Genomic DNA, 19229 nt, shown 5'->3' on the forward strand with positions numbered 1-19229 from the left:
TACCACAATGGGTCCAGCTACCAGAAAGCCGCCCTCAGGAAAAGCCTGAGGAACAGAGGGCCAAAGGAAAACCCCAGAACTGCCCGCAAGTCTGCTAGGACTAACTGGAGATAGAGGGAGCTACCGGCTGAGGCTCCAACAGAGAAGGACTGTTTCTGGCACCAGACAGAGTGGGGTAACAGCGACAGAAACCCTAGAAGGAGGTGGCAAAAGAGAAATAGCAGGTGGGGACGCAGGGAAGTACACAACCTATATGCCAAATTGGCAGGTGGGCTTTTGTTCATGAAACTGGACATGAGCCACGCCTACCTGCAGTTAAAACTGGACAAGGACTCCCAGAAGTTCGCTACGATCAACACCCTGAAGGGACTTTTTTGTTATACTAGGCTACCCTTCGGAGTGTCATCAGCCTGCGCTATATTCCAGCATACGATGGAAAATATTCTGCAGGGACTACCGCAGGTGGCAATTTATTTGGACGATGTCTTAATCATGGGTAGGACAAACAGGGAACACTGAAGGAACCTGGAGGAAGTGCTCAGGCGTTTCGCAAAGGCAGGCGTACGGCTGAAAAGAGAAAAATGTGTTTTTCTGGCCCCACAAGTGACGTACCTGGGATATAAAGTAGACGAGTCGGGCTTACACCCATTGGAAGACCGAGTAAGGGCAATAAAAGAAGCCCCAGCTCCCACCACGGTGGATGCACAACATATTCGGTTGTGGACGCAAAAAGACCCAGTTTTAGCCAAGGTGAAGCATTTACTGCTCACAGGGGAACTGGAGAGACCAGTGGAGCCCCAGTTGCACCCATACTGGAGCAGAAGGGACCAAATAACCGTAGAAGACACTATCCTATCATGGGGAGCCCGGGTAATAGTCCCAGCTCAGGGCCGTCGGGCAATCTTAACCGAGTTCCATCACGGACACTCGGGGTGTTTAAAATGAAGATGCTAGCTCGAAGCTACGTTTGGTGGCCAGGATTGGACACAGACATAGCAGCCTTGGTATGTCGGTACCAGCAGTGCCAACAGGGGCAAAAAGTGCCACCAGCAGCGCCATTGCACCTGTGGGAATGGCCAGGCAGACCGTGGACCCGCCTGCATATTGATCACGCCGGCCCTTTCATGGGCTCAATGTTTTTGGTGATAGTGGACGCCCACTCCAAATGTTTGGACGTCCACCGGGTAAACGCGGCAAGCACAGCATCGACAATTGAAAAGCTCAGGGTCTCGTTTGCAACACATGGACTTCCGGAGGTATTGGTGTCGGACAAGCGAACGGCATTCACAAGTGGGGAATTTGGAAAACTCCTAGAGGGAAACGGAGTCCGCCACATCAAAACGGCCCCTTACCATCCAGCGTCCAACGGCCTGGCAGAGAGAGCGGTCCAGACACTAAAAGCGGGACTCAAGAAGCAGCCGGCAGTGTCAATGGGCACAAAGCTCTTCCGCTGGCTGTTTGATTACAGGACCACACCGCATTCCACAACGGGCATACCGCCAGCTGAACTCCTAATGGGAAGGCGGCTGCGAACGAGGCTGAGTCTCCTTTTCCCAAATTTAACGGGGAAAGTGGAGAAACAACAGGAGGTCCAACGCAGGGGGCATGATAATAGTCGGCAGCAGAGACATTTCCAGGTGGGGGCACCGGTTTGGGTCAAGAATTATGGGAATGGACCAACGTGGGTCAAAGGCACGGTAGAGTCCCAAACAAGGCCCATATCATATAAAGTTTTGATAGGAGGTAAGGTGCTGAAGAAACACCTAGACCAAATAAGGGCAGCGGAACCACACCTGGAGGCAGGCGAAGCAGGACCGCCTCAAGCTGGGAAAGCTCAGGCGGGAAAGATCCCCAGCCCCGAGCAATTTCTCCAGACCCCGTCATCCAGTCGTCAGGGTCAGAGATGGACACGTTCGACGAGGCCGCCGCGACACCTCTCCCCGAGGAGGAGGAAGTACAATTTCCAAGGAGGTCGTCAAGGAAAAGACGGGCACCTATAAGGTACACCCCACCCATGTCAGAGAACGACCCGGCGGACGACACAGAGGTGACAGACCCGGACAGGAGGAGCAGGAAGAAGCTCAGAGGAATGCCAGCTGGCAGGAATTCCTCGGACCTTGGGGGAGAGGGGTGTAATGCTATCATTGAGGGAGCTCATACTCCAATTGGCCAACTAATAATGCCAATTGGAGTATGAGCTCCCTCAATGATAGCATTTGTGAGGCAGTCTTAAGTTGACTGGAATGCTAGCAACACTGTTTGGAGCTGCTCGTGTATGTAAGTTATTGCAAATAAATACTGGTGTGGTGACGGAACCCCTGCCTCCTGTGGATTATTACACATTGTTTATTTTGTTGTTGTTGTAAAACCATAAATACCTCAATAAAATGTTTGTTAAAAAAAAAAGAATACAGGTGTAAATCATTCCCAAGGCTTTGCGCATGTAATCCAGCAGATCTAGCAGAGGGCAGTAGAGCGGAGCTGCTGAATGGTGTTGCAAGGGAAATTTGCATACCTCCGTCATGGTCGCCCTAAATTGCAGGTGTACCTGAGCTAAAGACCCTAGCTGTTCGAGTGAAGACAAGCATCCAGCAGAGGGCAGTAGAGCGGAGCTGCTGATTGGTGTTGCAAGGGAAATTTGCATACCTCCGTCGTGGTCACCCTAATTTGAAGGTAGTTTGTGGAGGAGCTGTTGTCAAGTGACACGTAAACCCGAAACACTTCTTCAGTGTTTCCCTCCCTACCCCCTCCTCTAACCAAAAAATAACAACCGCTGTGAAGATCAAGAGGAAGGCTCGAGGTCAGTGACTGGTAAGTAGTGTTTCTGTTTTCTTTTCATTGGTATATTGATATATTTTTTGCTTTGTTGATTATTTATTTATTTAATTTTTGGGGGTAAATTGTAATTGTTGAAGTTAACCGAAGGTTTAAGACATGGCAGGAGATCTCAGACCCGTGTCATGCTCCTCGTGTGCGATGTGGGAGCTCAGGGACACGGCCACTGTCCCTGGCTCCTTCACGTGCAAGAAGTGTGTCCAGTTGCAGTTCCTGTTAGACCGCTTGACGGCTCTGGAGCTGCGGATGGACTCACTTTGGAGCATCCGCGATGCTGAGGGCGTCGTGGATAGCATGTTTAGCAAGTTGGTCACACCGCAGGTGAAAGGTACTGAGGGAGATAGAAAATGGGTGACCAAAAGACAGAACAAGAGTAGGAAGGCAGTGCAGGTGTCCTCTGCGGTCATCTCCCTGCAAAACAGATATACCGCTTTGGATACTGTTGAGGGAGATGGCTCACCAGGGGAAGGCAGCAGCAGACAGGTTCATTTTTTAAATTAAAAAAGTTTTTAAACACAATTTTTCTCCCTTACAAACAATAACCCCCCCCTCTCGTAACAAAAAAAAACGAGAAATCGCACAGAGCAAGATATATACATGGCAAAATGATATATTTACACAGCTTTGTACACTGGCCCTCACCCGTACGTGCCAGTTTCCCCAACCCTTCATGTTATCTCTTGCTCATCCACCCACCCAGGCAGTCCTCCCTTTACCCCCCTCCCTCCTAGGACGTCCTCGCCACCCCCCCCCCCAAGGTTGTTGCTGCTGCTGACCGACCTTCCTCTAACGCTCCGCGAGATCTAGGAACGGTTGCCACCGTCTGTAGAACCCCTGCGCAGACCCTCTCAAGGCAAACTTAATCCTCTCCAACTTTATGAACCCAGCCATATCATTTATCCAGGCCTCCAGGCTGGGGGGCTTCGCCTCCTTCCACATTAGCAAGATCCTTCGCCGGGCTACTAGGGACGCAAAGGCCAGAATGCCGGCCTCTTTCGCCTCCTGCACTCCCGGTTCTTCCACTACTCCAAATATTGCTAGCCCCCAGCTTGGCTTGACCCGGACTTTCACCACCTGAGATATTGCTCCCGCCACTCCTCTCCAGAACCCCTCCAGTGCCGGGCATGACCAAAACATATGGACATGGTTCGCCGGGCTCCCTGAGCACCTTCCACATCTGTCCTCTACCCCAAAGAACCTACTCAACCTCGCCCCCGTCAAGTGAGCTCTGTGAACCACCTTAAATTGTATCAGGCTGAGCCTGGCACATGAGGAGGAGGAATTAACCCTACCTAGGGCATCAGCCCACAGACCTTCCTCGATCTCCTCCCCCAGCTCCTCCTCCCATTTACTCTTCTACCAGCGCTTCCCCCTCTTCTTTCAACTCCTGCTGTATTTCCGACACCTTGCCCTCCCCGACCCATACACCCGAGATCACCCTATCTTGACCTTCTTGTGCCGGGAGCAACGGGAATTCCCTCACCTGTCGCCTCACAAAAGCCCTCACCTGCATATATCTAAAGGCATTTCCCGGGGGTAACTCGAACTTCTCCTCCAGTGCCCCTAGGCTCGCAAACGTCCCGTCGATGAACAGGTCCCCCATTCTTCCAATCCCCGCCCGATGCCAGCTCTGGAACCCCCCATCCATCTTCCCCGGGACAAACCGGTGGTTACCCCTGATCGGGGACCACACCGATGCTCCCATTGCACCCCGGTGCAGTCTCCACTGGCCCCAGAACTTTAGCGTTGCCGCCACCACCGGGCTCGTGGTATACTTTGTCGGCGAGAGCGGCAGCGGTGCCGTCACCAACGCCCCCAGGCTCGTTCCTTTGCAGGACGCCATCTCCATCCTCTTCCATGCCGCCCCTCTCCCTCCATAACCCACTTGCGGATCATCGACACATTTGCTGCCCAGTAGTAGCTCCCCAGGTTTGGCAGCGCCAACCCTCCTCGGTCCCTACTGCGTTCCAGGAACCCTCTCCTTACTCTCGGGGTCTTATTCGCCCACACAAACCCCATAATACTCCTGCCTACTCTCTTAAAAAAGGCCTTAGTGATCACAATGGGAAGGCATTGAAACACAAACAGAAACCTCGGAAGGACCACCATTTTGACCGACTGCACTCTACCCGCCAGCGAGAGCGGTAACATGTCCCATCTTTTGAAATCCTCCTCCATTTGCTCCACCAACCTCGTCAGATTCAGTTTATGTAGGGTCCCCCAACTTCTGGCTATCTGGATCCCCAGATACCGAAAGCTCCCCTCCGCCCTCCTCAGCGGTAGGTCCCCTATCCCTCTTTCTTGGTCCCCCGCCTGTAATACAAAGAGCTCACTCTTCCCTACATTGAGCTTATAGCCCGAAAACTCCCCAAACTCCCTTAGAGTCTGCATGACCTCCACCATCCCGGCCATTGGATCCGCCACGTACAGCAACCGGTCATCCGCATATAGCGACACCCGATGCTCTTCTCCCCCTCGGACCACACCCCTCCATTTATTAGACTCCATCAATGACATGGCCAATGGCTCGATCACCAATGTGAACAACAGGGGGGACAGGGGGCACCCCTGCCTCGTCCCTCGGTACAGTCGAAAGTACTCCGACCTCCGCCGGTTCGTCACTACACGCGCCATCGGGGCTCTGTAAAGGCGCTTAACCCAATTGATAAACCCTACCCCGAACCCAAACCTACGCAGCACCTCCCAGAGGTACTCCCACTCTACTCGGTCAAAGGCCTTCTCCGCGTCCATAGCTGCCACTATCTCCGCCTCTCCCTCCTCCGATGGCATCATTATCACGTTTAAGAGCCGCCGCACATTGGTGTTTAGTTGCCTGCCCTTTACAAATCCCGTCTGATCCTCGTGGATTACCCCCGGGACACAGTCCTCGATCCTCGTGGCCAGCACTTTTGCCAGCAACTTTGCATCCACATTGAGGAGCGAGATCGGCCTGTACGATCCACATTGCAGTGGGTCCTTGTCCCGCTTTAGGATCAAAGAAATTGTAGCTTCCGACATTGTCGGGGGCAGGGTCCCCTCCTCTCTTGCCTCATGAAAGGTCCCCACCAGTAGCGGGGCCAACAGGTCTGCGTACTTCCTGTAGAACTCCACCGGGAATCCGTCCGGTCCCAGGGCCTTCCCCGCCTGCATGCTCCCCAAACCCTTGCTCAGCTCCTCCAACCCAATTGGTGCCCCCAAACCAGCCACCTCTTGCTCCTCCACCCTCGGGAATCTCAGCTGATCTAGGAATCGTCTCATCCCCTCTTCCCCCGCTGGGGGCTGGGATCTGTACAGCTCTTCATAAAAGGCCTTGAATAACTCGTTTATTTTTGTCGCACTCTGAACCGTGGCTCCCCTTCCATCTTTGACTCCCCCTATTTCCCTCGCTGCCATTCTCTTATGGAGCTGGTGTGCCAACATCCGACTAGCCTTTACCCCATACTCGTAGGTCGCCCCCTGCGCTTTCCTCCACTGTGCCTCCGCTTTCCCTGTGGTCAACAGGTCAAACTCCGTCTGGAGCCGTCGTCTTTCCCCAAGTAATCTTTCCTCCGGGGCCTCTGCGTATCTCCTGTCCACTCTCAAAATCTCCCCCACTAACCTCTCCCTTTCCATACCCTCTGTCTTCTCCCTATGAGCCCTAATGGAAATTAGCTCTCCCCTGATCACCGCCTTCAACGCCTCCCATACCACCCCCACCTCCCCGTTGTCGTTGGCCTCCAAGTACCTTTCGAAACACCCCCTCACCTTCCCACACACCACCTCGTCTGCCAGCAGTCCCACATCCAGCCGCCACAACGGGCGTTGGTCCCTCTCCTCTCCCAGCTCCAGTTCCACCCAGTGCGGGGCATGGTCCGAAACAGTTATAGCCGAATACTCCGTCCCCTCCACCCTCGGGATGAGCGCCCTACCCAGAACAAAGAAATCTATCCGGGAGTAGGCTTTGTGTACATGGGAGAAGAAAGAAAATTCCCTGGCCTGCGGCCTTGCAAACCGCCATGGGTCCACTACCCCCATCTGATCCATAAACCCCCTAAGTACCTTGGCCGCCACCGGCCTCTTTCCAGTCCTTGATTTGGTGCGGTCCAGTGCTGGATCCAACACTGTATTGAAGTCCCCTCCCATTATCAGGCCTCCTATCTCCAGGTCCGGAATGCGCCCCAACATGCGCTTCATGAATCCTGCATCATCCCAGTTCGGGGCGTATACGTTTACCAACACCACCCACGTCCCTTGCAGCCTACCGCTCACCATTACATATCGCCCTCCCTTGTCCGCTACAATAGTCTTGGCCTCAAATGACACCCGCTTTCCCACCAATATTGCCACCCCTCTATTCTTCGCGTCCAGTTCAGAGTGGAATACCTGTCCTACCCATCCCTTTCTTAGCCTGACCTGGTCCGCCACCTTCAGGTGTGTCTCTTGGAGCATGGCCATGTCCGCCTTCAGTCCCTTTAAGTGCGCGAACACTCGAGCCCTCTTCACCGGCCCATTCAGGCCTCTCACATTCCACGTTATCAGCCGGATTGGAGGGGCTCTCACCCCCCCCCCCACGCTCCGCCGACTAGCCATCTCCTTTTCTGGGCCAGTCCCGTGTCCACGCCTCCCTCACCCTCCAGTCCCCCAGAGGGGGGACCCCCGTCCCGACCACCTCTTCTGTGTCCCATTCCCTTTCGGCCAGTGCAGCAGCAACCCTTTCCCCCCCCCCTTCCCCCCCCCTCCCCTCACCCCCGCTAGACCCCTGTCTAGCTTTTTTGCTCCCCCCATGTCACTCCCGTAAGTCAGCTGACGCCTGCTGACCCCGGCTTCCCCCGCCGTCCCATTGACCTCCCCGCGTGGGAGTCTCCCAATCCATATGCATTCCTTCGTTCCCATTCCCACCTTTCCAAAGCCCGCTCCGCCCCCTCTGGCGCAGCTCCTGTCGCAGCCTTGTCTCTCTCCCCCAGCCCATGTAACATTTCCTGCGCGTGAGTGACCCCCTATATACAACAACCATCATACATCAAACCCTAAAACATCCCCCCCACCCTCACAAACCCTCAGTTAGAGTCCAACGTTTCGGTTTGTTCAAAGGTCCACGCCTCTTCAGGCGTTTCGAAGTAATAGTGTTGGCCCTTGTATGTGACCCACAGTCGCGCTGGCTGCAGCATTCCGAATTTCACTTCTTTCCGGTACAACGCCGCTTTGGCCCGGTTGAAACCCGCTCTCCGCTTTGCAACCTCCGTGCTCCAGTCCGGGTATATTCGGATCTCTGCATTGTCCCACTTACTGCTCCGCTCCTTCTTGGCCCATCTCAGGACTCACTCTCTGTCCGTGAACCGATGGAACCTCACCACCATCGCCCTTGGCGGCTCATTTGCCTGGGGCTTCTTCGCCAGCACCCAATGTCCAACTCCAGCGGCCTCGAAGGGGCCTTCGTGCCCATCATCGCCTCGAGCATCGTGCTCGCATATGCCCCGGCATCAGCCCCCTCCACTCCCTCAGGGAGACCCAGGATTCGCAGATTCTTTCTCCTCGATCTGTTCTCCAGGTCTTCGAGTCTTCCCGCCCACCTCTTGTGTAGCGCCTCGTTCTGCTCCACTCTCACCGCCAGGCCCAAGAGCTCGTCCTCGTTCTGACTGACTCTTTTCTGTACCTCCTGGATCTTAGCTTCGTGGGCCTTCTGGGTGATCCCGAGTCCTTCAATTGCCGAAAGCATAGGTGCCAACATCTCCTTGCACATCTCCTCGCGCTGCTCCTCGAAGCAGCGCTTGATGAACTCCTGCAGCTCCCCTTTGTCCCTGGCTGCCGCCATTTTGTTTTCTTTCCCTCGCTTCTCCCATTGCTCCAGTGCCGCTCCTTTGGCCGTTACACTTCTGGTCCGTTTCATAAAAGTTGGAGGGGGACCTCTCTCTTCCCTTCCCCATGGGCTGCGTGGCTAACGAGCCCAAAAGTCCGTGGTAGCGGGAGCTGCCGAATCGTGCGGCTTAGCTCCGCAAAGCCGCAACCGTAAGTCGAGAGGGAATCCTTTTGGCAGTGTTCGCTTCACCAGTCTGCCCCAAAAAGTCTATGGAAACTCCTGAAAAAGGTCTGAGAGTCCGTTCCAGACGGGAGCTGCCGAATGCGCGACCTACTCCTCCATGGCCGCCACCGGAAGCCTCGTCCCTGCTTCTTCAATGGCCTTGGTAGATCTTTTCACAGTTGTTCCCTCTGCTGCTAGAATTCACCTTTGATAGAGTCAAGTCAGATTGCAGCTTTAAGCTTGCCCTTCCCCCGCCTGCATGCTGGAAGAGGCCTTTGTCTATTCCTGCAGCTCAAGCCAAATCTTTTACTGTTTCTGCCGGGTCTGGTAGCCAAAAAACATAACATTCCTGGGGGACACTGTCAGGGGAATGCTGCAGTCTTCTTCCCACACCGGGAAATGTCAAACAAATGTCGTGGGGGCCCTGTAAAAGAGCCCAAAAGTCCGTTCCAAGCGGGAGCTACCGAATATGCGACCTAGCTCTGCCTATCCGCACCCGGAAGTACAGCAGCCAGGTTCATGGCACCATGGCTGGCGCTGCTGCGCAGCTGGGCAGGAAGAAGAATGGCAGGGCTATAGTGATAGGGGACTCAATTGTAAGGGGAATAGACAGGCGGTTCTGCAGACGCAATCGAGACTCCAGGATGGTATGTTGCCTCCCTGGTGCAAGGGTCAAGGATGTCTCGGAGCGGTTGCAGGACATTCTGGGGGGGGTAGGGTGAACAGCCAGCTGCCGTGGTGCACATAGGCACCAACGATATAGGTAGAAAACGGGACGAGGTCCTACAAGCTGAATTTAGGGAGTTAGGAGTTAAACTAAAAAGTAGGACCTCAAAGGTAGTAATCTCAGGATTGCTACCAGTGCCACGAGCTAGTCAAAGTAGGAATGTCAGGATAGATAGGATGAATGCGTGGCTCGAGAGATGGTGCAAGAGGGAGGGATTCAAATTCCTGGGACATTGGAACCGGCTCTGGGGGAGGTGGGACCAGTATAAACCGGACGGTCTGCACCTGGGCAGGACTGGAACCGATGTCCTGGGCGGGTATTTGCTAGAGCTGTTGGGGAGAGTTTAAACTAATGTGGCAGGGGGATGGGAACCGATGCAGGAAGTTGGAAGGTAGTAAAACAGGGACAGAAACAAAAGGCAGTAAGGGGGAAAGTGTAAGGTAGAGAAGCCATAGTCAAAAATCAAAAAGGGCGACAGTACAAGGTACAGTGACTGAGGGGAGCTCAGTGAATAGGACCAGGAATACTAAAAGGAATAAAACGGGAAGTGAAAACATTAATGGTAAGCGACGCAGCAGGTTGTTACATGAAGATATGGGTTCAACGACAAGAAAAATTAGGAGAAAGGTTAAGAGGAAATATAACTTAGGAGAGGTTACTGATCAAGGTGTTAAGATTCAGAACAGAGGTAAAAAAGCCAACATAAGTGTACTTTACCTGAATGCTCGTAGTATTCGGAATAAGGTAAATGAGTTGATGGCGCAAATCATCATGAATGACTATGATTTAGTGGCCATTACTGAAACATGGTGAAAGGATGGTCACGACTGGGAGTTAAATATCCGAGGGTATCAAACTATTCGGAAGGACAGAGTGGATGGTAAGGGAGGTGGTGTAGCTCTGTTATTTAAGGATGACATACGGGCAACTGTAAGGGATGACATCGGTGCTATGGAGGATAAGGTTGAATCCATTTGGGTGGAAATCAGGAATAGTAAGGCGAAAAAGTCACTGATAGGAGTAGTCTATAGGCCACCAAATAGTAACATTATGGTGGGGCAGGCAATAAACAAAGAAATAACTGATGCATGTAGAAATGGTACAGCAGTTATCATGGGCGATTTTAATCTACATGTCGATTGGTTTCACCAGGTTGGTCAAGGCAGCCTTGAGGAGGAGTTTATAGAATGTATCCGCGGTAGTTTCCTAGAACAGTATGTAATGGAACCTACGAGGGAACAAGCGGTCCTAGATCTGGTCCTGTGTAATGAGACAGGATTGATTCAGGATCTCATAGTTAGGGATCCTCTCGGAAGGAGCGATCACAATATGGTGGAATTTAAAATATAGATGGAGGGTGAGAAGGTAAAATCAAGCACTAGTGTTTTGTGCTTAAACAAAGGTGATTACAATGGGATGAGAGAAGAACTAGCTAAGGTAGACTGGGAGCAAAGACTTTATGGTGAAACAGTTGAGGACCAGTGGAGAACCTTCCAAGTGATTTTTCACAGTGCTCAGCAAAGGTTTATACCAACAAAAAGGAAGGACGGTAAAAAGAGGGAAAATCGACCGTGGATATCTAAGGAAATAAGGGAGAGTATCAAATTGAAGGAAAAAACTAGTCTCAGTGGGAGACTAGAGGACTGGGAAATCTTTAGGGGGCAACAGAAAGCTACTAAAAAAGCGATAAAGAAGAGTAAGATAGATTATGAGAGTAAACTTGCTCAGAATATAAAAACAGATAGTAAAAGTTTCTACAAATACATCAAACAAAAAAGAGTGGCTAAGGTAAATATTGGTCCTTTAGAGGATGAGGAGGGAGATTTAATAATGGGAGATGAGGAAATGGCTGAGGAACTGAACAGGTTTTTTGGGTCGGTCTTCACAGTGGAAGACACAAATAACATGCCAGTGACTGATGGAAAAGAGGCTATAATGCGAGGACCTTGAGAGGATTGTTATCACCAAGGAGGTAGTGATGGGCAAGCTAATGGGGCTAAAGGTAGACAAGTCTCCTGGACCTGATGGAATGCATCCCAGAGTGCAAAAAGAGATGGCTAGGGAAATTGCAAATGCACTAGTGATAATTTACCAAAATTCACTAGACTCTGGGGTGGTCCCAGCAGATTGGAAATTAGCAAACGTGACACCACTGTTTAAAAAAGGAGGTCGGCAGAAAGCGGGTAATTATAGGCCAGTGAGCTTAACGTCGGTAGTAGGGAAGATGCTGAGATCTATCATCAAAGAAGAAATAGCGAGGCATCTGGATGGAAATTGTCCCATTGGGCAGACGCAGCATGGGTTCATAAAGGGCAGATCGTGCCTAACTAATTTCGTGGAATTTTTTGAGGACATTAACAGTGCGGTAGATAACGGGGAGCCAATGGATGTGGTATATCTGGATTTCCATAAAGCCTTTGACAAGGTGCCACACAAAAGGTTACTGCATAAGATAAAGATGCATGGCATTAAGGGGAAAGTAGTAGCATGGATAGAGGATTGGTTAATTAATAGAAAGCAAAAAGTGGGGATTAATGGGTGTTTCTCTGGTTGGCAATCAGTAGCTAGTGGTGTCCCTCAGGGATCAGTGTTGGGCCCACAACTGTTCACAATTTACATAGATGATTTGGAGTTGGGGACCAAGGGCAATGTGCCCAAGTTTGCAGACGACACTAAGATAAGTGGGAAAGCAAAAAGTGCAGAGGATACTGGAAGTCTGCAGAGGGATTTGGATAGGCTAAGTGAATGGGCTAGGGTCTGGCAGATGGAAATGTTGACAAATGTGAGATTATCCATTTTGGTAGGAATAACCGCAAAAGGGATTATTATTTAAATGATAAAATATTAAAACATGCTGCTGTGCAGAGAGACCTGGGTGTGCTACTGCATGAGTCGCAAAAAGTTGGTTTACAGGTGCAACAGGTGATTAAGAAGACAAATGGAATTTTGTCCTTCATTGCTAGAGGGATGGAGTTTGAGACCAGGGAGGTTATGCTGCAATTGTATAAGGTGTTAGTGAGGCCACACCTGGAGTATTGTGTTCAGGTTTGAGAAAGGACGTACTGGCACTGGAGGGTGTGCAGAGGAGATTCACTAGGTTAATCCCAGAGCTGAAGGGGTTGGATTACGAGGAGAGGCTGAGTAGACTGGGACTGTACTCGTTGGAATTTAGAAGGATGAGGGGGGATCTTATAGAAACATAATAAGATTATGAAGGGAATAGATAGGATAGATGCGGGCAGGTTGTTTCCACTGGCGGGTGAAAGCAGAACTAGGGGGCATAGCCTCAAAATAAGGGGAAGTAGATTTAGGACTGAGTTTAGGAGGAACTTCTTCACCCAAAGGGTTGTGAATCTATGGAATTCCTTGCCCAGTGAAGCAGTAGAGGCTCCTTCATTAAATGTTTTTAAGATAAAGATAGATAGTTTTTTGAAGAATAAAGGTATTAAGGGTTGTGGTGTTCGGGCCGGAAAGTGGATCTGAGTCCACAAAAGATCAGCCATGATCTCATTGAATGGTGGAGCAGGCTCAAGGGGTCAGATGGCCTACTCCTGCTCCTAGTTCTTATGTTCTTATGTAACAACTGAAAAAAGGAGTGAGCGATGAAAAACTGCAGTCCCAGTGCTAACCACTGCGCCACGTGCCGCCCTGTGATTTTCAGAATTGAAATTCTTTTGTTTTTAAATTTAGAGTACCCAATTATTTTTTTTCCAATTAGGGGCAATTTAGCGTAGCCAATCCACCTAACCTGCACATCTTTGGGTTGTGGGGGTGAAACCCACGCAGACACAGGGAGAATGTGCAAATATTCTTAACTTTGCCCCAGGGTATCCAGTTGATGTTTATCCCCTCTATAAATACTTGCGGACTCTTCCCTGACTCTTTGAGGAGGAACACTTGGGCTGAGGTCAGGGTGCTTTGTCCCCCTCTCACTTAGACACTGATGCTGCCCAATAGTGTTTGTGGCCAGGGGTCGAGCGTTGAGTGCAAATATGGTAAAGCTGGCTGGACCAAGGCCCGCATGGTGGTTGCCAACTTTCCCATGTTGGCCATGAGGTGCTAGCAGATCGGACTCACAAAATCTGACAGAATGGAACTCCTCCATTATTTGCTCCACTCTGCTGAGTGACTGCCGCATCACTGCCTAATGGTCCGCCACTGCCTGTAATTACATCTCCAGCGTTGTGTTGACAGCCATTCATCTGTCAGAAGCAAAGGCCCAAAATCTGACTTAAATTCAGCAAGTGGCTGGTCTCCAGGTTAGGTGGTGTTTTCGGGGTAGGGCGGGACTGTAGACCTGGATGGGGTGCTCTTTCAGAGGATCAGTACAGACGCAATGGGCCGAATGGCCTCCTTCTGATATGTAGGGATTCTATGAATTAGCCACCACAGCAGATTCTGTGATGTGATAAAATCATGGAGGTGTCATCTGTACTAGGTTGCTGGGACAAGCCTATCTCCCCTACCCCATGCGAGCAATCTCTGTTCTCCCCAGCTAGTTCCGTGCCATCCTTGCCGAACTGGATAAGGGGCCCAATGTCAGCCCTTCCCTGGGTCTGGATCCTTCCTCTCTGCTCTGTGCCAGTTTGCCCTGGGGCTGGGTGAAGACAAAAGAAAGACATGTGATCAGAAGGGATGGCGCAGAGATTGGGTAAAGTGCATGTCCCCTGGATGCGGTGAGCTCTCCCCAGAAGGGCCAGGTTGTGAGCAACATGACAGATCAGATGGTGGTGATGTGAAAGTTTCCATGAGCAAGTCAGTGATGAGATGTGTCTCCCGCTAATGTTTGTGTGAAAACCTGGAGAGAATAGCATGATACCATGTTGAGAGATTGATATTGGAGGGCATTGAATGGTGACTTACCCTGGCGGAGTGGATGAAATCATTCATCCTCTTCCTACATTGGATGATGCAGTGGCCAGCTGTGCTGACGTTCTTTAGCCTCCCAGCTTGACAGGTGATGCTGGTGTGCTTCGTGGAGCCGTCCCTCAATAAAACACATCCTCCTTGGGTCAAGGTCTTGGGGCATCGGGGCTGAAGCGGAATTATTAAATTGGAACAGTTAAGGGGGAATTCATTGAGGATTAAATATAGATTACTGTAGCTGTGTGGGGTCATTGTGTTTGTAATTGATAAAAATTCTTGCTGTGTGTTTATACAAATGTCAACTAAATTCTTAGATTAAAGCTTGTTTTTTGATTAAAAGTGCCTAAGAAGTCCGTTGAAGAACACCTGACAGGCAGGCTCTTGTGCTCATTCCCAGCCAAATTCAACAAACCGTTATAGGTCAGGTAAACTCCATAATATACTTCGGAGTTGTCTAAACACTGTCCCAAAACAGGAGTTTGCACATTCTCCCCATGTCTGTGTGGGCCTCACCCTCCCAACCCAAAAAAAGGTGCAGGGTAGGTGGATTAGCCACCCTAAATTGCCCCTTAATTGGAAAAATGTATTGGGTACTTGAAATTAATTTTTTTTAAATTATTTTGAAACCTGTGGACAGTGCTGTGATTTTGTAATGTATTAATGCTGCTTACTGGGTAACATGCATTCATATGTATGAGGCGTGTTACATTTCAGGCCAGTTGCAAGCCAAAGGAATTTTTAAAAATTCTTTCATTGGATGTGGGCACTATTGGCTGCGCCAGGATTTATTGTCCAACCCCCAATTGCCCTTGAGGGGGCATTTGGTTTAGTAGTCAACCACATTGCTGTGGGTCTGGAGTCACATGTAGGCCAGACCAGGTAAGGATGGCAGATTTCCTTCTCTAAAGGACATTAGTGAACCAAGTGGGTTTTAGTGATAATCAACCAATGATTTCATGGTCACCTGTAGATTGTTAAGTCCAGATTTTTATTCAATTCAAATTTAATTGAATGAATTGCAACCGGCCAAGTTAACCAATGGATTTCACCAGCATGGTGGCACAGTGGTTAGCACTGCTGCCTCTCAAGGACCAGGGATGACTGTCTGTGTGGAGTATGCACTTTCTCCCTGTGTCTGCGTGGGTTTCCTTCAGGGGGTCCGGTTTCTTCCCACAGTCCAAAGATGTGCAGGTTAGATGGATTGGCCATGATAAAATGGCGGGGAGTGGGCCTGGGCGGGGTGCTTTTTCAGAGGGTTGGTGCAGACCCAATGGGCCGAATGGCCTCCTTCTGCACTGTAGGAATTCTATGGTTCTAAATTTCACCATCTGCTGTGGTGGGATTTGAACCCAGGTCCACAGAGCATTGCCCTAGGTCTCAGGAATGCTAGTTCGGTGACAAAAAATTCCCGAAAGGGGCCTAAAACAATTTTATCTAATCTGGGTAAAATTATTCATTCTTCAAAATTGTGCAAGGTCTGCAGGACTGATGAACTGAGTTGCTCATAAAAGGATATGCTTGCTTGATGGAGTAATGTACAGATTGGCAGGTATTGCAAAATGTCCTTTGAAGTCGCCTGAGAGAGACCAGTGGAATAGGAACAGAGGCCTCGCGCCACCAAGGATCCTGGTTCGATCCTGGCCCCGGGTCACTGTCCATGTGGAGTTTGCACATTCTCCCTGTGTCTGTGTGGTTCTCACTCCCACAACCCAAAGACATGTGCAGGGTAGGTGAATTGACCACGCTAAATTGCCCCTTAATTAGAAAAATATAATTGGGTACTCTAAATTTATTTTAAAAAGGATAGGAAGGGCAGCACGGTGGCGCAGTGGTTAGCACTGCTGTCTCACGGCGCTGAGGTCCCAGGTTCGATCCCGGCTCTGGGTCACTGTCCGTGTGGAGTTTGCACATTCTCCCCGTGTTTGCGTGGGTCTCGCCCCCACAAACCAAAGATGTGCAGGGTAGGTGGATTGGCCATACTAAATTGCCCCTTAATTGGAGAAAATGAATTGGGTACTCTAAAAAAAATATTTTTAAAGGAATAGGAACAGAGTGCCGCACTGATTTTCACAGTTGCAGCAAGTTAATTAGGGACAGGTGTCAGCTCTGGTGCATCAAGCATCAGCAAGTTATGAGGTTAGGATATGACCACCTGAATGTCAACACAAAGGCATTGACTGCTGGTGGTGGAGCTTGACACCAGCAGAAGTGTCTGGTCCATTTCAAACTCCATGCATTGCTCCTGATCTTATACTCCCTTCCCATAAGGGGTGAAGGGAAATCCCAAAGGGAAATACATACCATCCACTGGTGAATATATTACAGATGAAGGCACAAAACGTTGAACAAGGTGCGAAAAAAGGATTTTTTAAAATTTCCATAGAATCCGTACAGTGGAGATCATGCCTACACCGCCCCTCAAAACAAACCCTCTACCTAGGCTCTCTCCCCTTCCGTATCCCTGTAACCCTGCGTATTGATCATGGCTAATCCACCTAACCTGCACATCTTTGGACTGTGGGAGGAAACTGGAGCAACCGGAGGAAACCCACACAGACACAGGGAGAAAGTGTAAACTCCACAGAGTCAGCCACCTGAGGCCGGAATTGAGCCCAAGTCCCTAGAGCTGTGAAGCAACAGTGCTAACCATCTGAATACCTTAAATCACAAAATCCCCACAAGCTTTAACTGCATTCCACAAGGCGACTACAACCTAGCAATCAGTAACAAACTCCAACAGAACAGGGACACGATGGAGAATTAGTTTCAACATGGAAAATTGTGGTGATGAATGACAAGACTCAATGGTACAATTTTAAAGGGGGTGCAGCAACCTTAGGGCTTTACAAACACAAGATTTGAATGTAATGGGATGAATTAAGGGGCTGTTAAATAGGCAGATAGAATCATTGGTTAGTTAAATAGAGGAATAGGCATTTATGCTAAATTTTTATAAACATTGATTAGGCCCCAAACCTGGACACCTCATCTTAAAAAGGACATCAAAGCCCGTGGAGAGGATGCAGATAAGCTTTACTAGAATGGCATCAGGGATGCAGGAGGTTAGTAACATGGCAAGATCAGAATTATTCTCCTCAGAACACAGCGAATTAAGGGGAGATCTGATAAATGTGTTCAAAATCATGGAGGAATCTTGATAGAGTAAATAAAAAGAAACCGTTTCCAGTGGCAGAAAGATCAGTAACGGGAGGACATGAGATTGTACTTTGCGAATAAACCAGAGGTGACATCAGGCAGAATGTTTTTACACAAAGTTATTATAATCTGTAATAGAGTGCCTGAAAGAGTTGTGGAAGCGGATTGAATAGTAACCTTCAAAGGCAATTGAATAAATACGTCATAGGATAGAATCATAAAATTGTACAGCATTGAAAGAGGCCATTCAACCTGTCTTGCCTTTGTTGATCCTATGATAAAGCTGTTCAATTAAACCCGCACTCCAATTTCATTCCATAAACTTGCAAGCTGGACCTCTTTAACAGTACGTGCTCAATTACTTTTTACTAGAGGGATTGCAGCAGTTCAAAAAGGTGCTCAGCACAACCTTTTCAAGGGCAATTAGGGATGGACAACAATTTCAAAGAATTTTTTGAAACATGCAAGTTCTAGCACATTTGACTCCATCACCATTTCTCTTTTTTAATATAAATTTAGAGTACCCAATTATTTTTCTTTTTCCAATTAAGGGTCAATCTAGCATGGCCAATCCACCTAACCAGCACATCTTTGGGTTGTGGAGGTGAAACCCACGCAGACACAGGGAGAATGTGCAAACTCCACACAGACAGTGACCCAGGGCCGGGATTCGAACCAGAGTCCTCAGCGCCGCAGTCCCAGTGCTAACCACTTCGCCACATGCTGCCCCTCCATCACCATTTCTGATCCACTCAAAATCTTAACAGCCCTCTGAACGAGAACATTTATTCTCATTTCCCCTTGGTGCCAGTTTAGCTCAGTTGGCTGGGCAGCTGGTTCATGATGCACAGGTTTTGAGGCCAACAGCATAGGTTTAATTCCTACACTGGCTGAGGTTATTCATGAGGCCTTGCCCCTCACCTGAGGTGTGGTGATGCTCAGGTTAAATAATGTCAGCTCTTCCCCCTCAAAGGGGAAAGCAGTCTATGGTCATCTGGTACAATGGTTACTTCCTTCCCAATGATTTTAAATCTATTATTCTAGTTACTGACCCACTGATGGGGCAGCACGGTAGCACAGTGGGTAGCTTCCAGCGTCCAAGGTTCGATTCCCGGCTTGGGTGAGTGTCTGTGTGGAGTCTGCACATTCTCCCCGTGTCTGCGTGGGTTTCCTCCGGGTGCTCCACTTTCCTCCCACAAGTCCCGAAAGATAGGGGGTGAGATTCTCCACTCCCGCGCCGGTTGGGAGAATCGCCTGGGCCGCCAAAATTTCGATGCCCTCCCGCGATTCTCCCAAGCGGCGGGCACGGCCCGGTCGAGTTCCGCGGGCCGCAGGCCGGAGAATCGCCGGAGACACCCAAAATGGCGATTCTCCGGCACCCCCGCTATTCTCAGGCCCGGATGGGCCGAGCGGCCAGGCCAAAACGGCGGGTTCCCCCCGGCGCCGTCCACACCTGGTCGCTGCCGTCGTGAACAGTGCGTGAATGCTGGGGGGGCGGCCTGCGGGGGGGGGGGGGGGGGGGAGAGGGGATCCTGCACCGGGGGGTACCTCAAATGTGGGGTGGCCCGCGATCGGTGCCCACCGATCGTCGGGCCGCCCTCTCTGAAGGAGGACCTCCTTCCTTCCGCGGCCCCGCAAGATCCGTCC

At 50.2% G+C, this 19229-nt stretch overlaps 1 long non-coding RNA gene across 1 annotated transcript in view; it reads right to left on the bottom strand.

Moving 5' to 3' along the window:
* Window positions 1-19229, bottom strand: part of LOC140391440 (uncharacterized) — a 61165-nt gene that overhangs the window by 25346 nt on the left and 16590 nt on the right. Inside the window, exon 2 of the long non-coding RNA XR_011935070.1 lies at window positions 14424-14594. This is a non-coding gene — a long non-coding RNA (uncharacterized lncRNA). The remainder of the gene's footprint in view (window positions 1-14423; window positions 14595-19229) is intronic.

This window comes from Scyliorhinus torazame, chromosome 15 (assembly GCF_047496885.1).
Source record: "Scyliorhinus torazame isolate Kashiwa2021f chromosome 15, sScyTor2.1, whole genome shotgun sequence".
Taxonomy (NCBI): Eukaryota; Metazoa; Chordata; class Chondrichthyes; order Carcharhiniformes; family Scyliorhinidae; genus Scyliorhinus; species Scyliorhinus torazame.